The sequence below is a fragment of the Heterodontus francisci genome, chromosome 23 (assembly GCF_036365525.1).
Source record: "Heterodontus francisci isolate sHetFra1 chromosome 23, sHetFra1.hap1, whole genome shotgun sequence".
Classification (NCBI taxonomy): Eukaryota; Metazoa; Chordata; class Chondrichthyes; order Heterodontiformes; family Heterodontidae; genus Heterodontus; species Heterodontus francisci.
This window is the reverse complement of record NC_090393.1, coordinates 60,432,243-60,456,143: the sequence shown is the minus strand read 5'-3', so window position 1 is coordinate 60,456,143 and position 23,901 is coordinate 60,432,243. Positions and strand designations below refer to the sequence as shown.

Genomic DNA, 23,901 nt, shown 5'->3' with positions numbered 1-23,901 from the left:
CAAACACGTGGATCATCCCAAACATCCCAGACACATGGATCATCCCAAACACACGGATCTCCCAAACACACAGATCATCCCAAGCACACTGATCATCCCAAACACGTGGATCATCCCAAACATCCCAGACACATGGATCATCCCAAACACACTGATCATCACAAACACATGGATCATCCCAAACATCCCAAACACATGGATCATCCCAAACACATGGATCTCCCAAACACATGGATCATCCCAAACACACTGATCATCCCAAACACATGGATCATCCCAAACATCCCAAACACATGGATCATCCGAAACACACTGATCATCGCAAACACATGGATCATCCCAAACATCCCAAACACATGGATCATCCCAAACACATGGATCTCCCAAACACATGGATCATCCCAAACACACTGATCATCCCAAACACATGGATCATCCCAAACATCCCAAACACATGGATCATCCGAAACACACTGATCATCGCAAACATCCCAAACACACTGATCTCCCAAACACATGGATCATCTCAAACACATGGATCATCCCAAACATCCCAAACACACTGATCATCCCAAACACGTGGATCATCCCAAACACGTGGATCATCCCAAACACGTGGATCATCCCAAACATCCCAGACACATGGATCATCCCAAACACACGGATCTCCCAAACACACAGATCATCCCAAGCACACTGATCATCCCAAACACGTGGATCATCCCAAACATCCCAGACACATGGATCATCCCAAACACACGGATCTCCCAAACACACAGATCATCCCAAGCACACTGATCATCCCAAACACGTGGATCATCCCAAACATCCCAGACACATGGATCATCCCAAACACACGGATCTCCCAAACTCACAGATCATCCCAAACACACTGATCATCCCAAACACATGGATCATCCCAAACACGTGGATCATCCCAAACATCCCAGACACATGGATCATCCCAAACACACGGATCTCCCAAACACACAGATCATCCCAAACACACTCATCATCCCAAACACATGGATCATCCCAAACACATGGATCATTCCAAACACACGGATCTCCCAAACACACAGATCATCCCAAACACACTGATCATCCCAAACACACTGATCATCCCAAACACACGGATCATCCCAAACATCCCAGACACATGGATCATCCCAAACATACGGATCTCCCAAACACACAGATCATCCCAAACACATGGATCATCCCAAACACATGGATCATCCCAAACACACAGATCATCCCAAACACATGGATCATTCCAAACACATGGATCATCCCAAACACGTGGATCATCCCAAACATCCCAGACACATGGATCATCCCAAACACACGGATCTCCCAAACACACAGATCATCCCAAACACACTGATCATCCCAAACACATGGATCATCCCAAACATCCCAAACACATGGATCATCCGATACACACTGATCATCCCAAACATCCCAAACACACTGATCTCCCAAACACATTGATCATCCCTAAACACATTGATCATCCCAAACACACGGATTACCCCAAGCACACTAATCTTCCCAAACACAATGATCATCACAAACACATGGATCATCCCAAACATCCCAAACACATGGATCATCCCAAACACATGGATCTCCCAAATACATGGATCTCCCAAACACATGGATCATCCCAAACACACTGATCATCCCAAACACATGGATCATCCCAAACACATTGATCATCCCAAACACATGGATCATCCCAAACACACGGATCTCCCAAACACACAGATCATCCCAAACACATTGATCATCCCAAACACATGGATCATCTCAAACACACGGATCATCCCAAACACATTGATCATCACAAACACATGGATCATCCCAAACATCCCAAACACATGGATCATCCGAAACACACTGATCATCCCAAACACATGGATCATCCCAAACACATGGATCTCCCAAATACATGGATCTCCCAAACACATGGATCATCCCAAACACACTGATCATCCCAAACACATGGATCATCCCAAACACATTGATCATCCCAAACACATGGATCATCCCAAACACACGGATCTCCCAAACACACAGATCATCCCAAACACATTGATCATCCCAAACACATGGATCATCTCAAACACACGGATCATCCCAAACACATTGATCATCACAAACACATGGATCATCCCAAACATCCCAAACACATGGATCATCCGAAACACACTGATCATCGCAAACATCCCAAACACACTGATCTCCCAAACACATTGATCATCCCTAAACACATTGATCATCCCAAACACACGGATCACCCCAAGCACACTGATCATCCCAAACACATTGATCATCACAAACACATGGATCATCCCAAACATCCCAAACACACTGATCATCCCAAACACATGGATCATCCCAAACACATGGATCTCCCAAACACATGGATCATCCCAAACACATTGATCATCCCAATCACATGGATCATCCCAAACATCCCAGACACATGGATCATCCCAAAATTCCCAATCACATGGATCATCCCATACACACTGATCATCCCAAACATCCCAAACACACTGATCTCCCAAACACATTGATCATCCCTAAACACATTGATCATCACAAACACATGGATCATCCCAAACATCCCAAACACTCTGATCATCCCAAACACATGGATCTCCCAAACACATTGATCATCCCAAACACATGGATCATCCCAAACTTCCCAGACACATGGATCATCCCAAACACACTGATCATCCCAAACACTCTGATCAACCCAAACACATGGATCTCCCAAACACATTGATCATCCCAAACACATGGATCATCCCAAACATCCCAGACACATGGATCATCCCAAAATTCCCAAACACATGGATCATCCGATACACACTGATCATCCCAAACAACCCAAACACACTGATCTCCCAAACACACTGATCCTCCCAAACAACCCAAACACACGTATCTCCCAAACACACTGATCATCCCAAACACATGGATCATCCCAAACACACTGATCATCCCAAACACAAGGATCATCCCAAACATCCCAAACACACAGGTCATCCAAAACACATGGATCATCCCAAACACAAGGATCTCCCAAACACGCGGATCATCCCAAACACACTGATCATCCCAAACACACTGATCATCCCAAACACACGGATCATCCCAAACACATTGATCGTTCCCAAACACATGGATCATCCCAAATACACTGATCATCCCAAACACACTGATCATCCCAAACACAAGGATGTCTCAAACACACGGATCATCCCAAACATGCTGATCATCCCAAACCCACGGATCTCCAAAACACATGAATCATCCCAAACACACAGATCATCCCAAGCACATGGATCATCCCAAACACACGGATCTCCCAAACACACGGATCATCCCAAACACACTGATCGCCCCAAACACACGGATCATCCCAAACACACGGATCTCCCAAACACATGGATCTCCCGAACACACGGTTCATCCCAAACACACTGATCATCCCAAACCCACGGATCTCCCAAACACATGAATCATCCCAAACACACGGATCTCCCAAACACACGGATCATCCCAAACACACTGATCACCCCAAACACATGAATCATCCCAAACACACGGATCTCCCAAACACATGGATCTCCCGAACACACGGTTCATCCCAAACACACTGATCATCCCAAACACACGGATCTCCCAAGTACACAGATCATCCCAAACACACTAATCATCCGAAACCCATGGATCTCCCAAACACACGGATCATCCCACACATCCCAAACACAGGGATCATTCCAAACACATCGATCATCCCAAACACAGAGATCATTCCAAACACACTGATCAGCCCAAACACACAGATCATCCCTAAACACACTGATCATCCCAAACACACGGATCATCACAAACACACTGATCATCCCAAACACACTGATCATTCCAAACACACGGATCATCCCAAAAACATTGATCGTCCCCAAACACACTGATCATCCCAAACACACGGATTACCCAAACACATTGATCGTCCCCAAACACACTTATCATCCCAAACACACGGATCATCCCAAACACACTGATCATCCCAAAAATCCCAAACACACTGATCTCCCAAACACACTGATCATCCCAAACACATGGATCATCCCAAACACACTGATCATCCCAAACACACTGATCATCCCAAACTCCAAACACACGTATCTCCCAAACCCACGGATCTCCCAAACACATGAATCATCCCAAACACACGGATCTCCCAAACACACGGATCATCCCAAACACACTGATCACCCCAAACACATGAATCATCCCAAACACACGGATCTCCCAAACACATGGATCTCCCGAACACACGGTTCATCCCAAACACACTGATCATCCCAAACACACGGATCTCCCAAGTACACAGATCATCCCAAACACACTAATCATCCGAAACCCATGGATCTCCCAAACACACGGATCATCCCACACATCCCAAACACAGGGATCATTCCAAACACATCGATCATCCCAAACACAGAGATCATTCCAAACACACTGATCAGCCCAAACACACAGATCATCCCTAAACACACTGATCATCCCAAACACACGGATCATCACAAACACACTGATCATCCCAAACACACTGATCATTCCAAACACACGGATCATCCCAAAAACATTGATCGTCCCCAAACACACTGATCATCCCAAACACACGGATTACCCAAACACATTGATCGTCCCCAAACACACTTATCATCCCAAACACACGGATCATCCCAAACACACTGATCATCCCAAAAATCCCAAACACACTGATCTCCCAAACACACTGATCATCCCAAACACATGGATCATCCCAAACACACTGATCATCCCAAACACACTGATCATCCCAAACTCCAAACACACGTATCTCCCAAACACACTGATCATCCCAAACACATGGATCATCCCAAACACATGGAACTCCCAAACACATGGATCATCCCAAACACACAGATCATCCCAAACACATGGATCATTCCAAACACATGGATCATCTCAAACACGTGGATCATCCCAAACATCCCAGACACATGGATCATCCCAAACACACGGATCTCCCAAACACACAGATCATTCCAAACACACTGATCATCCCAAACACATGGATCATCCGAAACATCCCAAACACACTGATCTCCCAAACACATGGATCATCCCAAACACACAGATCATCCCAAACACATGGATCATTCCAAACACATGGATCATCTCAAACACGTGGATCATCCCAAACATCCCAGACACATGGATCATCCCAAACACACAGATCTCCCAAACACACAGATGATCCCAAACATATGGATCATTCCAAACACATGGATCATCTCAAACACGTGGATCATCCCAAACATCCCAGACACATGGATCATCCCAAACACACGGCTCTCCCAAACACACAGATCATCCGATACACACTGATCATCCCAAACATCCCAAACACACTGATCTCCCAAACACATTGATCATCCCTAAACACATTGATCATCCCAAACACACGGATTACCCCAAGCACACTAATCTTCCCAAACACAATGATCATCACAAACACATGGATCATCCCAAACATCCCAAACACATGGATCATCCCAAACACATGGATCTCCCAAACACATGGATCATCCCAAACACATTGATCATCCCAAACACATGGATCATCTCAAACACACGGATCATCCCAAACACACTGATCATCCCAAACACATGGATCATCCCAAACATCCCAAACACATGGATCATCCGAAACACACTGATCATCGCAAACATCCCAAACACACTGATCTCCCAAACACACTGATCATCCGAAACACATTGATCATCCCAAACACATGGATCTCCCAAACACATTGATCATCCCAAACACATGGATCATCCCAAACACACGGATCATCCCAAACACACTGATCATCCCAAACACATGGATAATCCCAAACATCCCAAACACATGGATCATCCGAAACACACTGATCATCGCAAACATCCCAAACACACTGATCTCCCAAACACATTGATCATCCCAAACACACGGATCACCCCAAGCACACTGATCATCCGAAACACATTGATCATCACAAACACATGGATCATCCCAAACATCCCAAACACACTGATCATCCCAAACACATGGATCATCCCAAACACATGGATCTCCCAAACACATGGATCATCCCAAACACATTGATCATCCCAATCACATGGATCATCCCAAACATCCCAGACACATGGATCATCCCAAAATTCCCAAACACATGGATCATCCGATACACACTGATCATCCCAAACATCCCAAACACACTGATCTCCCAAACACATTGATCATCACAAACACATGGATCATCCCAAACACATGGATCATCCCAAACATCCCAAACACATGGATCATCCCAAACATCCCAAACACATGGATCATCCCAAACACATGGATCTCCCAAACACATGGATCATCCCAAACACATTGATCATCCCAAACACATGGATCATCTCAAACACATGGATCATCCCAAACACACTGATCATCACAAACACATGGATCATCCCAAACATCCCAAACACACGGATCATCCCAAACACACTGATCATCACAAACACATGGATCATCCCAAACATCCCAAACACATGGATCATCCCAAACACATGGATCTCCCAAACACATGGATCATCACAAACACACTGATCATCCCAAACACATGGATCATCCCAAACATCCCAAACACATGGATCATCCGAAACACACTGATCATCGCAAACACATGGATCATCCCAAACATCCCAAACACATGGATCATCCCAAACACATGGATCTCCCAAACACATGGATCATCCCAAACACACTGATCATCCCAAACACATGGATCATCCCAAACATCCTAAACACATGGATCATCCGAAACACACTGATCATCGCAAACATCCCAAACACACTGATCTCCCAAACACATTGATCATCCCTAAACACATTGATCATCCCAAACACACGGATCACCCCAAGCACACTGATCATCCGAAACACATTGATCATCACAAACACATGGATCATCCCAAACATCCCAAACACACTGATCATCCCAAACACATGGATCTCCCAAACACATGGATCATCCCAAACACATTGATCATCCCAATCACATGGATCATCCCAAACATCCCAGACACATGGATCATCCCAAAATTCCCAAACACATGGATCATCCGATACACACTGATCATCCCAAACATCCCAAACACACTGATCTCCCAAACACATTGATCATCCCTAAACACATTGATCATCACAAACACATGGATCATCCCAAACATCCCAAACACTCTGATCATCCCAAACACATGGATCATCCCAAACTTCCCAGACACATGGATCATCCCAAACACACTGATCATCCCAAACACTCTGATCATCCCAAACACATGGATCTCCCAAACACATTGAACATCCCAAACACATGGATCATCCCAAACATCCCAGACACATGGATCATCCCAAAATTCCCAAACACATGGATCATCCGATACACACTGATCATCCCAAACAACCCAAACACACTGATCTCCCAAACACATGGATCATCCCAAACATCCCAGACACATAGATCATCCCAAACACACTGATCATCCCAAACACACTGATCCTCCCAAACAACCCAAACACACGTATCTCCCAAACACACTGATCATCCCAAACACATGGATCATCCCAAACACATGGATCTCCCAAACACATGGATCATCCCAAACACACTGATCATCCCAAACACAAGGATCATCCCAAACATCCCAAACACACAGGTCATCCAAAACACATGGATCATCCCAAACACAAGGATCTCCCAAACACGTGGATCATCCCAAACACACTGATCATCCCAAACACAAGGATCATCCCAAACATCCCAAACACACAGGTCATCCAAAACACATGGATCATCCAAAACACATGGATCATCCCAAACACAAGGATCTCCCAAACACGTGGATCATCCCAAACACACTGATCATCCCAAACACACGGATCACCCCAAGCACACTGATCATCCGAAACACATGGATCATCCCAAACACATGGATCATCCCAAACACATTGATCATCCCAATCACATGGATCATCCCAAACATCCTAGACACATGGATCATCCCAAAATTCCCAAACACATGGATCATCCCATACACACTGATCATCCCAAACATCCCAAACACACTGATCTCCCAAACACATTGATCATCACAAACACATGGATCATCCCAAACACATGGATCATCCCAAACATCCCAAACACATGGATCATCCCAAACATCCCAAACACATGGATCATCCCAAACACATGGATCTCCCAAACACATGGATCATCCCAAACACATTGATCATCCCAAACACATGGATCATCTCAAACACATGGATCATCCCAAACATCCCAAACACATGGATCATCCCAAACACATGGATCTCCCAAACACATGGATCATCCCAAACACACTGATCATCCCAAACACATGGATCATCTCAAACACACGGATCATCCCAAACACACTGATCATCACAAACACATGGATCATCCCAAACATCCCAAACACATGGATCATCCCAAACACATGGATCTCCCAAACACATGGATCATCCCAAACACACTGATCATCCCAAACACATGGATCATCCCAAACATCCCAAACACATGGATCATCCGAAACACACTGATCATCGCAAACACATGGATCATCCCAAACATCCCAAACACATGGATCATCCCAAACACATGGATCTCCCAAACACATGGATCATCCCAAACACACTGATCATCCCAAACACATGGATCATCCCAAACATCCCAAACACATGGATCATCCGAAACACACTGATCATCGCAAACATCCCAAACACACTGATCTCCCAAACACATGGATCATCTCAAACACATGGATCATCCCAAACATCCCAAACACATGGATCATCCCAAACACATGGATCTCCCAAACACATGGATCATCCCAAACACATTGATCATCCCAAACACATGGATCATCTCAAACACACGGATCATCCCAAACACACTGATCATCACAAACACATGGATCATCCCAAACATCCCAAACACATGGATCATCCCAAACACATGGATCTCCCAAACACATGGATCATCCCAAACACACTGATCATCCCAAACACATGGATCATCCCAAACATCCCAAACACATGGATCATCCGAAACACACTGATCATCGCAAACATCCCAAACACACTGATCTCCCAAACACATTGATCATCCCTAAACACATTGATCATCACAAACACATGGATCATCCCAAACACATGGATCTCCCAAACACATTGATCACCCCAAGCACACTGATCATCCGAAACACATTGATCATCACAAACACATGGATCATCCCAAACACACTGATCATCCGAAACACATTGATCATCACAAACACATGGATCATCCCAAACATCCCAAACACACTGATCATCCCAAACACATTGATCATCCCAAACACACGGATCACCCCAAGCACACTGATCATCCGAAACACATTGATCATCACAAACACATGGATCATCCCAAACATCCCAAACACATTGATCATCCCAAACACATGGATCATCCCAAACACATGGATCATCCCAAACATCCCAAACACACGGATCTCCCAAACACATTGATCATCCCAAACACATTGATCATCCCAAACACACGGATCATCCCAAACACACTGATCATCCCAAACACACTGATCATCCCAAACACATGGATAATCCCAAACATCCCAAACACATGGATCATCCGAAACACACTGATCATCGCAAACATCCCAAACACACTGATCTCCCAAACACATTGATCATCCCTAAACACATTGATCATCCCAAACACACGGATCATCCCAAACACACTGATCATCACAAACACATGGATCATCCCAAACATCCCAAACACATGGATCATCCCAAACACATGGATCTCCCAAACACATGGATCATCCCAAACACACTGATCATCCCAAACACATGGATCATCCCAAACATCCCAAACACATGGATCATCCGAAACACACGGATCACCCCAAGCACACTGATCATCCGAAACACATGGATCATCCCAAACACATGGATCTCCCAAACACATTGATCATCCCAAACACATTGATCATCCCAAACACACGGATCATCCCAAACACACTGATCATCCCAAACACACTGATCATCCCAAACACATGGATAATCCCAAACATCCCAAACACATGGATCATCCGAAACACACTGATCATCGCAAACATCCCAAACACACTGATCTCCCAAACACATTGATCATCCCTAAACACATTGATCATCCCAAACACACGGATCACCCCAAGCACACTGATCATCCGAAACACATTGATCATCACAAACACATGGATCATCCCAAACATCTCAAACACACTGATCATCCCAAACACATGGATCATCCCAAACACATGGATCTCCCAAACACATGGATCATCCCAAACACATTGATCATCCCAATCACATGGATCATCCCAAACATCCCAGACACATGGATCATCCCAAAATTCCCAAACACATGGATCATCCGATACACACTGATCATCCCAAACATCCCAAACACACTGATCTCCCAAACACATTGATCATCCCTAAACACATTGATCATCACAAACACATGGATCATCCCAAACATCCCAAACACTCTGATCATCCCAAACACATGGATCATCCCAAACTTCCCAGACACATGGATCATCCCAAACACACTGATCATCCCAAACACTCTGATCATCCCAAACACATGGATCTCCCAAACACATTGAACATCCCAAACACATGGATCATCCCAAACATCCCAGACACATGGATCATCCCAAAATTCCCAAACACATGGATCATCCGATACACACTGATCATCCCAAACAACCCAAACACACTGATCTCCCAAACACATGGATCATCCCAAACATCCCAGACACATAGATCATCCCAAACACACTGATCATCCCAAACACACTGATCCTCCCAAACAACCCAAACACACGTATCTCCCAAACACACTGATCATCCCAAACACATGGATCATCCCAAACACATGGATCTCCCAAACACATGGATCATCCCAAACACACTGATCATCCCAAACACAAGGATCATCCCAAACATCCCAAACACACAGGTCATCCAAAACACATGGATCATCCCAAACACAAGGATCTCCCAAACACGTGGATCATCCCAAACACACTGATCATCCCAAACACACTGATCATCCCAAACACACGGATCATCCCAAACACATTGATCGTTCCCAAACACAAGGATGTCTCAAACACACGGATCATCCCAAACATGCTGATCATCCCAAACCCACAGATCTCCAAAACACATGAATCATCCCAAACACACAGATCATCCCAAGCACATGGATCATCCCAAACACACGGATCTCCCAAACACACGGATCATCCCAAACACACTGATCACCCCAAACACACGGATCATCCCAAACACACGGATCTCCCAAACACATGGATCTCCCGAACACACGGTTCATCCCAAACACACTGATCATCCCAAACCCACGGATCTCCCAAACACATGAATCATCCCAAACACACGGATCTCCCAAACACACGGATCATCCCAAACACACTGATCACCCCAAACACATGAATCATCCCAAACACACGGATCTCCCAAACACATGGATCTCCCGAACACACGGTTCATCCCAAACACACGGATCATCCCACACATCCCAAACACAGGGATCATTCCAAACACATGGATCATCCCAAACACAGAGATCATTCCAAACACACGGATCATCCCAACACCCCAAACATACTGATCAGCCCAAACACAGAGATCATCCCTAAACACACTGATCATCCCAAACACACGGATCGTCACAAACACACTGATCATCCCAAACACACGGATCATCCCAAACACACGGATCATCCCAAAAACATTGATCGTCCCCAAACACACTGATCATCCCAAACACACGGATTACCCAAACACATTGATCGTCCCCAAACACACTTATCATCCCAAACACACGGATCATCCCAAACACACGGATCATCCCAAACACACTGATCATCCCAAAAATCCCAAACACACTGATCTCCCAAACACACTGATCATCTCAAACACATGGATCATCCCAAACACACTGATCATCCCAAACACACTGATCATCCCAAACTCCAAACACACGTATCTCCCAAACACACTGATCATCCCAAACACATGGATCATCCCAAACACATGGATCTCCCAAACACATGGATCATCCCAAACATCCCAAACACACTGATCATCCCAAACACACTGATCATCCCAAACACATGGATAATCCCAAACATCCCAAACACATGGATCATCCGAAACACACTGATCATCGCAAACATCCCAAACACACTGATCTCCCAAACACATTGATCATCCCTAAACACATTGATCATCCCAAACACACGGATCACCCCAAGCACACTGATCATCCGAAACACATTGATCATCACAAACACATGGATCATCCCAAACATCTCAAACACACTGATCATCCCAAACACATGGATCATCCCAAACACATGGATCTCCCAAACACATGGATCATCCCAAACACATTGATCATCCCAATCACATGGATCATCCCAAACATCCCAGACACATGGATCATCCCAAAATTCCCAAACACATGGATCATCCGATACACACTGATCATCCCAAACATCCCAAACACACTGATCTCCCAAACACATTGATCATCCCTAAACACATTGATCATCACAAACACATGGATCATCCCAAACATCCCAAACACTCTGATCATCCCAAACACATGGATCATCCCAAACTTCCCAGACACATGGATCATCCCAAACACACTGATCATCCCAAACACTCTGATCATCCCAAACACATGGATCTCCCAAACACATTGAACATCCCAAACACATGGATCATCCCAAACATCCCAGACACATGGATCATCCCAAAATTCCCAAACACATGGATCATCCGATACACACTGATCATCCCAAACAACCCAAACACACTGATCTCCCAAACACATGGATCATCCCAAACATCCCAGACACATAGATCATCCCAAACACACTGATCATCCCAAACACACTGATCCTCCCAAACAACCCAAACACACGTATCTCCCAAACACACTGATCATCCCAAACACATGGATCATCCCAAACACATGGATCTCCCAAACACATGGATCATCCCAAACACACTGATCATCCCAAACACAAGGATCATCCCAAACATCCCAAACACACAGGTCATCCAAAACACATGGATCATCCCAAACACAAGGATCTCCCAAACACGTGGATCATCCCAAACACACTGATCATCCCAAACACACTGATCATCCCAAACACACGGATCATCCCAAACACATTGATCGTTCCCAAACACAAGGATGTCTCAAACACACGGATCATCCCAAACATGCTGATCATCCCAAACCCACAGATCTCCAAAACACATGAATCATCCCAAACACACAGATCATCCCAAGCACATGGATCATCCCAAACACACGGATCTCCCAAACACACGGATCATCCCAAACACACTGATCACCCCAAACACACGGATCATCCCAAACACACGGATCTCCCAAACACATGGATCTCCCGAACACACGGTTCATCCCAAACACACTGATCATCCCAAACCCACGGATCTCCCAAACACATGAATCATCCCAAACACACGGATCTCCCAAACACACGGATCATCCCAAACACACTGATCACCCCAAACACATGAATCATCCCAAACACACGGATCTCCCAAACACATGGATCTCCCGAACACACGGTTCATCCCAAACACACTGATCATCCCAAACACACGGATCTCCCAAGTACACAGATCATCCCAAACACACTAATCATCCCAAACCCATGGATCTCCCAAACACACGGATCATCCCACACATCCCAAACACAGGGATCATTCCAAACACATGGATCATCCCAAACACAGAGATCATTCCAAACACACGGATCATCCCAACACCCCAAACATACTGATCAGCCCAAACACACAGATCATCCCTAAACACACTGATCATCCCAAACACACGGATCGTCACAAACACACTGATCATCCCAAACACACGGATCATCCCAAACACACGGATCATCCCAAAAACATTGATCGTCCCCAAACACACTGATCATCCCAAACACACGGATTACCCAAACACATTGATCGTCCCCAAACACACTTATCATCCCAAACACACGGATCATCCCAAACACACGGATCATCCCAAACACACTGATCATCCCAAAAATCCCAAACACACTGATCTCCCAAACACACTGATCATCTCAAACACATGGATCATCCCAAACACACTGATCATCCCAAACACACTGATCATCCCAAACTCCAAACACACGTATCTCCCAAACACACTGATCATCCCAAACACATGGATCATCCCAAACACATGGATCTCCCAAACACATGGATCATCCCAAACATCCCAAACACACTGATCATCCCAAACACACTGATCATCCCAAACACATGGATAATCCCAAACATCCCAAACACATGGATCATCCGAAACACACTGATCATCGCAAACATCCCAAACACACTGATCTCCCAAACACATTGATCATCCCTAAACACATTGATCATCCCAAACACACGGATCACCCCAAGCACACTGATCATCCGAAACACATTGATCATCACAAACACATGGATCATCCCAAACATCTCAAACACACTGATCATCCCAAACACATGGATCATCCCAAACACATGGATCTCCCAAACACATGGATCATCCCAAACACATTGATCATCCCAATCACATGGATCATCCCAAACATCCCAGACACATGGATCATCCCAAAATTCCCAAACACATGGATCATCCGATACACACTGATCATCCCAAACATCCCAAACACACTGATCTCCCAAACACATTGATCATCCCTAAACACATTGATCATCACAAACACATGGATCATCCCAAACATCCCAAACACTCTGATCATCCCAAACACATGGATCATCCCAAACTTCCCAGACACATGGATCATCCCAAACACACTGATCATCCCAAACACTCTGATCATCCCAAACACATGGATCTCCCAAACACATTGAACATCCCAAACACATGGATCATCCCAAACATCCCAGACACATGGATCATCCCAAAATTCCCAAACACATGGATCATCCGATACACACTGATCATCCCAAACAACCCAAACACACTGATCTCCCAAACACATGGATCATCCCAAACATCCCAGACACATAGATCATCCCAAACACACTGATCATCCCAAACACACTGATCCTCCCAAACAACCCAAACACACGTATCTCCCAAACACACTGATCATCCCAAACACATGGATCATCCCAAACACATGGATCTCCCAAACACATGGATCATCCCAAACACACTGATCATCCCAAACACAAGGATCATCCCAAACATCCCAAACACACAGGTCATCCAAAACACATGGATCATCCCAAACACAAGGATCTCCCAAACACGTGGATCATCCCAAACACACTGATCATCCCAAACACACTGATCATCCCAAACACACGGATCATCCCAAACACATTGATCGTTCCCAAACACAAGGATGTCTCAAACACACGGATCATCCCAAACATGCTGATCATCCCAAACCCACAGATCTCCAAAACACATGAATCATCCCAAACACACAGATCATCCCAAGCACATGGATCATCCCAAACACACGGATCTCCCAAACACACGGATCATCCCAAACACACTGATCACCCCAAACACACGGATCATCCCAAACACACGGATCTCCCAAACACATGGATCTCCCGAACACACGGTTCATCCCAAACACACTGATCATCCCAAACCCACGGATCTCCCAAACACATGAATCATCCCAAACACACGGATCTCCCAAACACACGGATCATCCCAAACACACTGATCACCCCAAACACATGAATCATCCCAAACACACGGATCTCCCAAACACATGGATCTCCCGAACACACGGTTCATCCCAAACACACGGATCATCCCACACATCCCAAACACAGGGATCATTCCAAACACATGGATCATCCCAAACACAGAGATCATTCCAAACACACGGATCATCCCAACACCCCAAACATACTGATCAGCCCAAACACAGAGATCATCCCTAAACACACTGATCATCCCAAACACACGGATCGTCACAAACACACTGATCATCCCAAACACACGGATCATCCCAAACACACGGATCATCCCAAAAACATTGATCGTCCCCAAACACACTGATCATCCCAAACACACGGATTACCCAAACACATTGATCGTCCCCAAACACACTTATCATCCCAAACACACGGATCATCCCAAACACACGGATCATCCCAAACACACTGATCATCCCAAAAATCCCAAACACACTGATCTCCCAAACACACTGATCATCTCAAACACATGGATCATCCCAAACACACTGATCATCCCAAACACACTGATCATCCCAAACTCCAAACACACGTATCTCCCAAACACACTGATCATCCCAAACACATGGATCATCCCAAACACATGGATCTCCCAAACACATGGATCATCCCAAACATCCCAAACACACTGATCATCCCAAACACATGGATCATTCCAAACACATGGATCATCCCAAACACATTGATCATCCCAGACACATGGATCATCCCAAACACACTGATCATCCCAAACACATTGATCATCCCAAACACATGGATCATCCCAAACATCCCAAACACACTGATCATCCCAAACACATGGATCTCCCAAACACATGGATCATCCCAAACACATTGATCATCCCAGACACATGGATCATCCCAAACACACTGATCATCCCAAACACACGGATCTCCCAAATACACTGATCTCCCAAATACACATCATCCCAAACACATGATTCATCCCAAACACATGGATCATCTCAAACACACTGATCATCCCAAACACACTGATCCTCCCAAACAACCCAAACACACGTATCACCCAAACACACTGATCTCCCAAACACATGGATCATCCCAAACATCCCAGACACATAGATCATCCCAAACACACTGATCATCCCAAACACACTGATCCTCCCAAACAACCCAAACACACGTATCTCCCAAACACACTGATCATCCCAAACACATGGATCATCCCAAACACATGGATCTCCCAAACACATGGATCATCCCAAACACACTGATCATCCCAAACACAAGGATCATCCCAAACATCCCAAACACACAGGTCATCCAAAACACATGGATCATCCCAAACACAAGGATCTCCCAAACACGTGGATCATCCCAAACACACTGATCATCCCAAACACACTGATCATCCCAAACACACGGATCATCCCAAACACATTGATCGTTCCCAAACACAAGGATGTCTCAAACACACGGATCATCCCAAACATGCTGATCATCCCAAACCCACAGATCTCCAAAACACATGAATCATCCCAAACACACAGATCATCCCAAGCACATGGATCATCCCAAACACACGGATCTCCCAAACACACGGATCATCCCAAACACACTGATCACCCCAAACACACGGATCATCCCAAACACACGGATCTCCCAAACACATGGATCTCCCGAACACACGGTTCATCCCAAACACACTGATCATCCCAAACCCACGGATCTCCCAAACACATGAATCATCCCAAACACACGGATCTCCCAAACACACGGATCATCCCAAACACACTGATCACCCCAAACACATGAATCATCCCAAACACACGGATCTCCCAAACACATGGATCTCCCGAACACACGGTTCATCCCAAACACACGGATCATCCCACACATCCCAAACACAGGGATCATTCCAAACACATGGATCATCCCAAACACAGAGATCATTCCAAACACACGGATCATCCCAACACCCCAAACATACTGATCAGCCCAAACACAGAGATCATCCCTAAACACACTGATCATCCCAAACACACGGATCGTCACAAACACACTGATCATCCCAAACACACGGATCATCCCAAACACACGGATCATCCCAAAAATCCCAAACACACTGATCTCCCAAACACACTGATCATCTCAAACACATGGATCATCCCAAACACACTGATCATCCCAAACACACTGATCATCCCAAACACCAAACACACGTATCTCCCAAACACACTGATCATCCCAAACACATGGATCATCCCAAACACATGGATCTCCCAAACACATGGATCATCCCAAACATCCCAAACACACTGATCATCCCAAACACATGGATCATTCCAAACACATGGATCATCCCAAACACATTGATCATCCCAGACACATGGATCATCCCAAACACACTGATCATCCCAAACACATTGATCATCCCAAACACATGGATCATCCCAAACATCCCAAACACACTGATCATCCCAAACACATGGATCTCCCAAACACATGGATCATCCCAAACACATTGATCATCCCAGACACATGGATCATCCCAAACACACTGATCATCCCAAACACACGGATCTCCCAAACACACTGATCTCCCAAATACACATCATCCCAAACACATGGTTCATCCCAAACACATGGATCATCTCAAACATCCCAGACACCTAGATCATCCCAAACACACTGATCATCCCAAACACATTGATCATCCCAAACAACCCAAACACACGTATCTCCCAAACACATGGATCATCCCAAACATCCCAAACACACTGATCATCCCAAACACATGGATCTCCCAAACACATGGATCATCCCAAACACATTGATCATCCCAGACACATGGATCATCCCAAACACACTGATCATCCCAAACCCACGGATCTCCCAAACACACTGATCTCCCAAACACACATCATCCCAAACACATGGATCATCCCAAACACATGGATCTCCCAAACACATAGATCATCCCAAACACACTGATCATCCCAAACACATTGATCATCCCAAACAACCCAAACACACGTATCTCCCAAACACATGGATCATCCCAAACACATGGATCTCCTAAACACATGGATCATCCCAAACACACTGATCATCCCAAACACAAGGATCATCCCAAACACATGGATCATCCCAAATATCCCAAACACATGGATCATCCCAAATACACGGATCATCCCAAACACATTGATCGTCCCCAAACACACGGATTATCCCAAACACATGGATCATCCCAAACACACTGATCATCCCAAACACAAGGATCTCTCAAACACACGGATCATCCCAAACACATTGATCGTCCCCAAACACACGGATCATCCCAAACACATGGATCATCCCAAACACACTGATCATCCCAAACACAAGGATTATCCCAAACATCCAAATCACACAGATCATCCCAAATACACGGATCATCCCAAACACATTGATCGTCCCCAAACACACGGATCATCCCAAACACATGGATCATCCCAAACACACTGATCATCCCAAACACAAGGATTATCCCAAACATCCAAAACACACAGATCATCCCAAATACACGGATCATCCCAAACACATTGATCGCCCCCAAACACACGGATCATCCCAAACACATGGGTCATCCTAAACACACTGATCATCCCAAACACACTGATCATCCCAAACACACGGATCTCCCAAACACATGGATCATCCCTAAACACACTGATCATCCCAAACACACTGATCATCCCAAACACATGGATCATCCCAAACACACTGATCATCCCAAACCCACGGATCTCCCAAACACATGGATCTCCCGAACACACGGTTCATCCCAAACACACTGATCATCCCAAACCCACGGATCACCCAAACACATGAATCATCCCAAACACACAGATCATCCCTAAACACACTGATCATCCCAAACACACGGGTCATCCCAAACACACGGATCATCACAAACATCCCAAACACACGGATCACCCCAAACACACGGGTCATCCCAAACACACTGATCATCCCAAACACACGGGTCATCCCAAACACACGGATCATCACAAACATCCCAAACACACGGATCATCACAAACACACTGATCATCCCAAACACATGGATCATCCCAAACATCCCAAACACACAGATCATCCCAAATACACGGATCATCCCAAACACATTCATCGTCCCCAAACACACGGATCATCCCAAACACACGGATCTCCCAAACACATGGAGCATCCCAAACACACAGATCATCCCAAACACACTGATCATCCCAAACCCACGGATCTCCCAAACACATGGATCTCCCGAACACACGGTTCATCCCAAACACACTGATCATCCCAAACCCACGGATCTCCCAAACACATGGATCTCCCGAACACACAGATCATCCCAAACACACTGATCATCCCAAACCCACGGATCTCCCAAACACATGGATCTCCCGAACACACGGTTCATCCCAAACACACTGATCATCCCAAACCCACGGATCTCCCAAACACATGAATCATCCCAAACACACGGATCTCCCAAGTACACAGATCATCCCAAACGCACTAATCATCCCAAACCCATGGATCTCCCAAACACACGGATCATCCCACACATCCCAAACACAGGGATCATTCCAAACACATGGATCATCCCAAACACAGAGATCATTCCAAACACACGGATCATCCCAACACCCCAAACACACTGATCAGCCCAAACACACAGATCATCCCTAAACACACGGGTCATCCCAAACACACGGATCATCACAAACATCCCAAACACACGGATCATCACAAACACACTGATCATCCCAAACACACTGATCATCCCAAACACACGGATCATCCCAAAAACATTGATCGTCCCCAAACACACTGATCATCCCAAACACACGGATTACCCAAACACATTGATCGTTCCCAAACACACTTATCATCCCAAACACACGGATCATCCCAAACACACGGATCATCCCAAACACACTGATCATCCCAAAAATCCCAAACACACAGATCTCCCAAACACACTGATCATCCCAAACACATGGATCATCCCAAACACACTGATCATCCCAAACACACTGATCATCCCAAACACATTAATCATCCCAAACACATGGATCATCCCAAACATCCAGATCTCCCAAACACTCTGATCATCCCAAACACATGGATCTCCCAAACACATGGATCATCCCAAACACATTGATCATCCCAAACACATGGATCATCCCAAACACATGGATCTCCCAAACACATGGATCATCCCAAACACATTGATCATCCCAGACACATGGATCATCCCAAACACACTGATCATCCCAAACACACGGATCTCCCAAACACACTGATCATCCCAAACACATTGATCATCCCAGACACATGGATCATCTCAAACATCCCAGACACACTGATCATCCCAAACACATGGATCATCCCAAACACATGGATCTCCTAAACACATGGATCATCCCAAACACATTGATCATCCCAGACACATGGATCATCCCAAACACACTGATCATCCCAAACACATGTATCTCCCAAACACATCGATCATCCCAAACACACTGATCATCCCAAACACATGGATCATCCCAAACACACGGATCTCCCAAACACACTGATCATCCCAAACACATGGATCATCCCAAACACATGGATCATCCCAAACACACTGATCATCCCAAACACACTGATCATCCCAAACACATGGATCATCCCAAACACATGGATCATCCCAAACACACTGATCATCCCAAACACATGGATCATCCCAAACACATGGATCTCCTAAACACATGGATCATCCCAAACACACTGATCATCCCAAACACAAGGATCATCCCAAACACATGGATCATCCCAAATATCCCAAACACATGGATCATCCCAAACACACTGATCATCCCAAACACAAGGATTATCCAAAACATCCCAAACACACTGATCATCCCAAACACAAGGATTATCCCAAACATCCCAAACACACAGATCATCCCAAATACACGGATCATCCCAAACACATTGATCGTCCCCAAACACACGGATCATCCCAAACACATGGGTCATCCTAAACACCCTGATCATCCCAAACACACTGATCATCCCAAACACATGGATCTCCCAAACACATGGATCATCTCAAACACACGGATCATCCCAAACTCACGGATCTCCCAAACACACTGATCACCCCAAACACATGGATCATCCCTAAACACACTGATCATCCCAAACACACTGATCATCCCAAACACATGGATCATCCCAAACACACTGATCATCCCAAACACATGGATCATCCCAAACACACTGATCACCCCAAACACATGGATCATCCCTAAACACACTGATCATCCCAAACACACTGATCATCCCAAACACATGGATCATCCCAAACACACTGATCATCCCAAACCCACGGATCTCCCAAACACATGAATCATCCCAAACACACTGATCATCCCAAACACACGGATCTCCCAAACACATGGATCTCCCGAACACATGGATCATCCCAAACACACTGATCATCCCAAACCCACGGATCTCCCAAACACATGAATCATCCCAAACACACTGATCATCCCAAACACACGGATCTCCCAAGTACACAGATCATCCCAAACGCACTAATCATCCCAAACCCATGGATCTCCCAAACACACGGATCATCCCACACATCCCAAACACAGGGATCATTCCAAACACATGGATCATCCCAAACACAGAGATCATTCCAAACACACGATCATCCCAACACCCCAAACACACTGATCAGCCCAAACACACAGATCATCCCTAAACACACTGATCATCCCAAACACACGGGTCATCCCAAACACACGGATCATCACAAACATCCCAAACACACGGATCATCACAAACACACTGATCATCCCAAACACACTGATCATCCCAAACACACGGATCATCCCAAAAACATTGATCGTCCCCAAACACACTGATCATCCCAAACACATGGATTACCCAAACACATTGATCGTCCCCAAACACACTTATCATCCCAAACACACGGATCAACCCAAACACACGGATCATCCCAAACACACTGATCATCCCAAAAATCCCAAACACACTGATCTCCCAAACACACTGATCATCCCAAACACATGGATCATCCCAAACACACTGATCATCCCAAACACACTGATCATCCCAAACTCCAAACACACGTATCTCCCAAACACACTGATCATCCCAAACACATGGATCATCCTAAACACATGGATCATCCCAAACACATGGATCTCCCGAACACACTGATCATCCAAAACTCCAAACACACTGATCATCCCAAACACATGGATCATCCCAAACACATGGATCATCCCAAACACATGGATCTCCCAAACACACTGATCATCCCAAACACACTGATCATCCCAAATACATTGATCATCCCAAACACATGGATCATCCCAAACATCCCAAACACACTGATCATCCCAAACACATGGATCATCCCAAACACATGGATCTCCCAAACACATGGATCATCCCAAACACATTGATCATCCCAGACACATGGATCATCCCAAACACACTGATCATCCCAAACACACGGATCTCCCAAACACACATCATCCCAAACACATGGATCATCCCCAAACACATGGATCATCTCAAACATCCCAGACACATAGATCATCCCAAACACACTGAGATTCCCAAACACATTGATCATCCCAAACAACCCAAACACACGTATCTCCCAAACACATGGATCATCCCAAACACATGGATCTCCGAAACACATGGATCATCCCAAACACACTGATCATCCCAAACACAAGGATCATCCCAAACACATGGATCGTCCCAAACACACTGATCATCCCAAACACAAGG

General features: G+C 45.2%; 1 protein-coding gene across 1 annotated transcript in view; it reads right to left on the bottom strand.

Annotated features, from left to right (window-relative positions):
- The window catches only part of slc5a1 (solute carrier family 5 member 1), a 153,827-nt gene that overhangs the window by 32,158 nt on the left and 97,768 nt on the right, over positions 1 to 23,901 (bottom strand). The window lies entirely within an intron of this gene.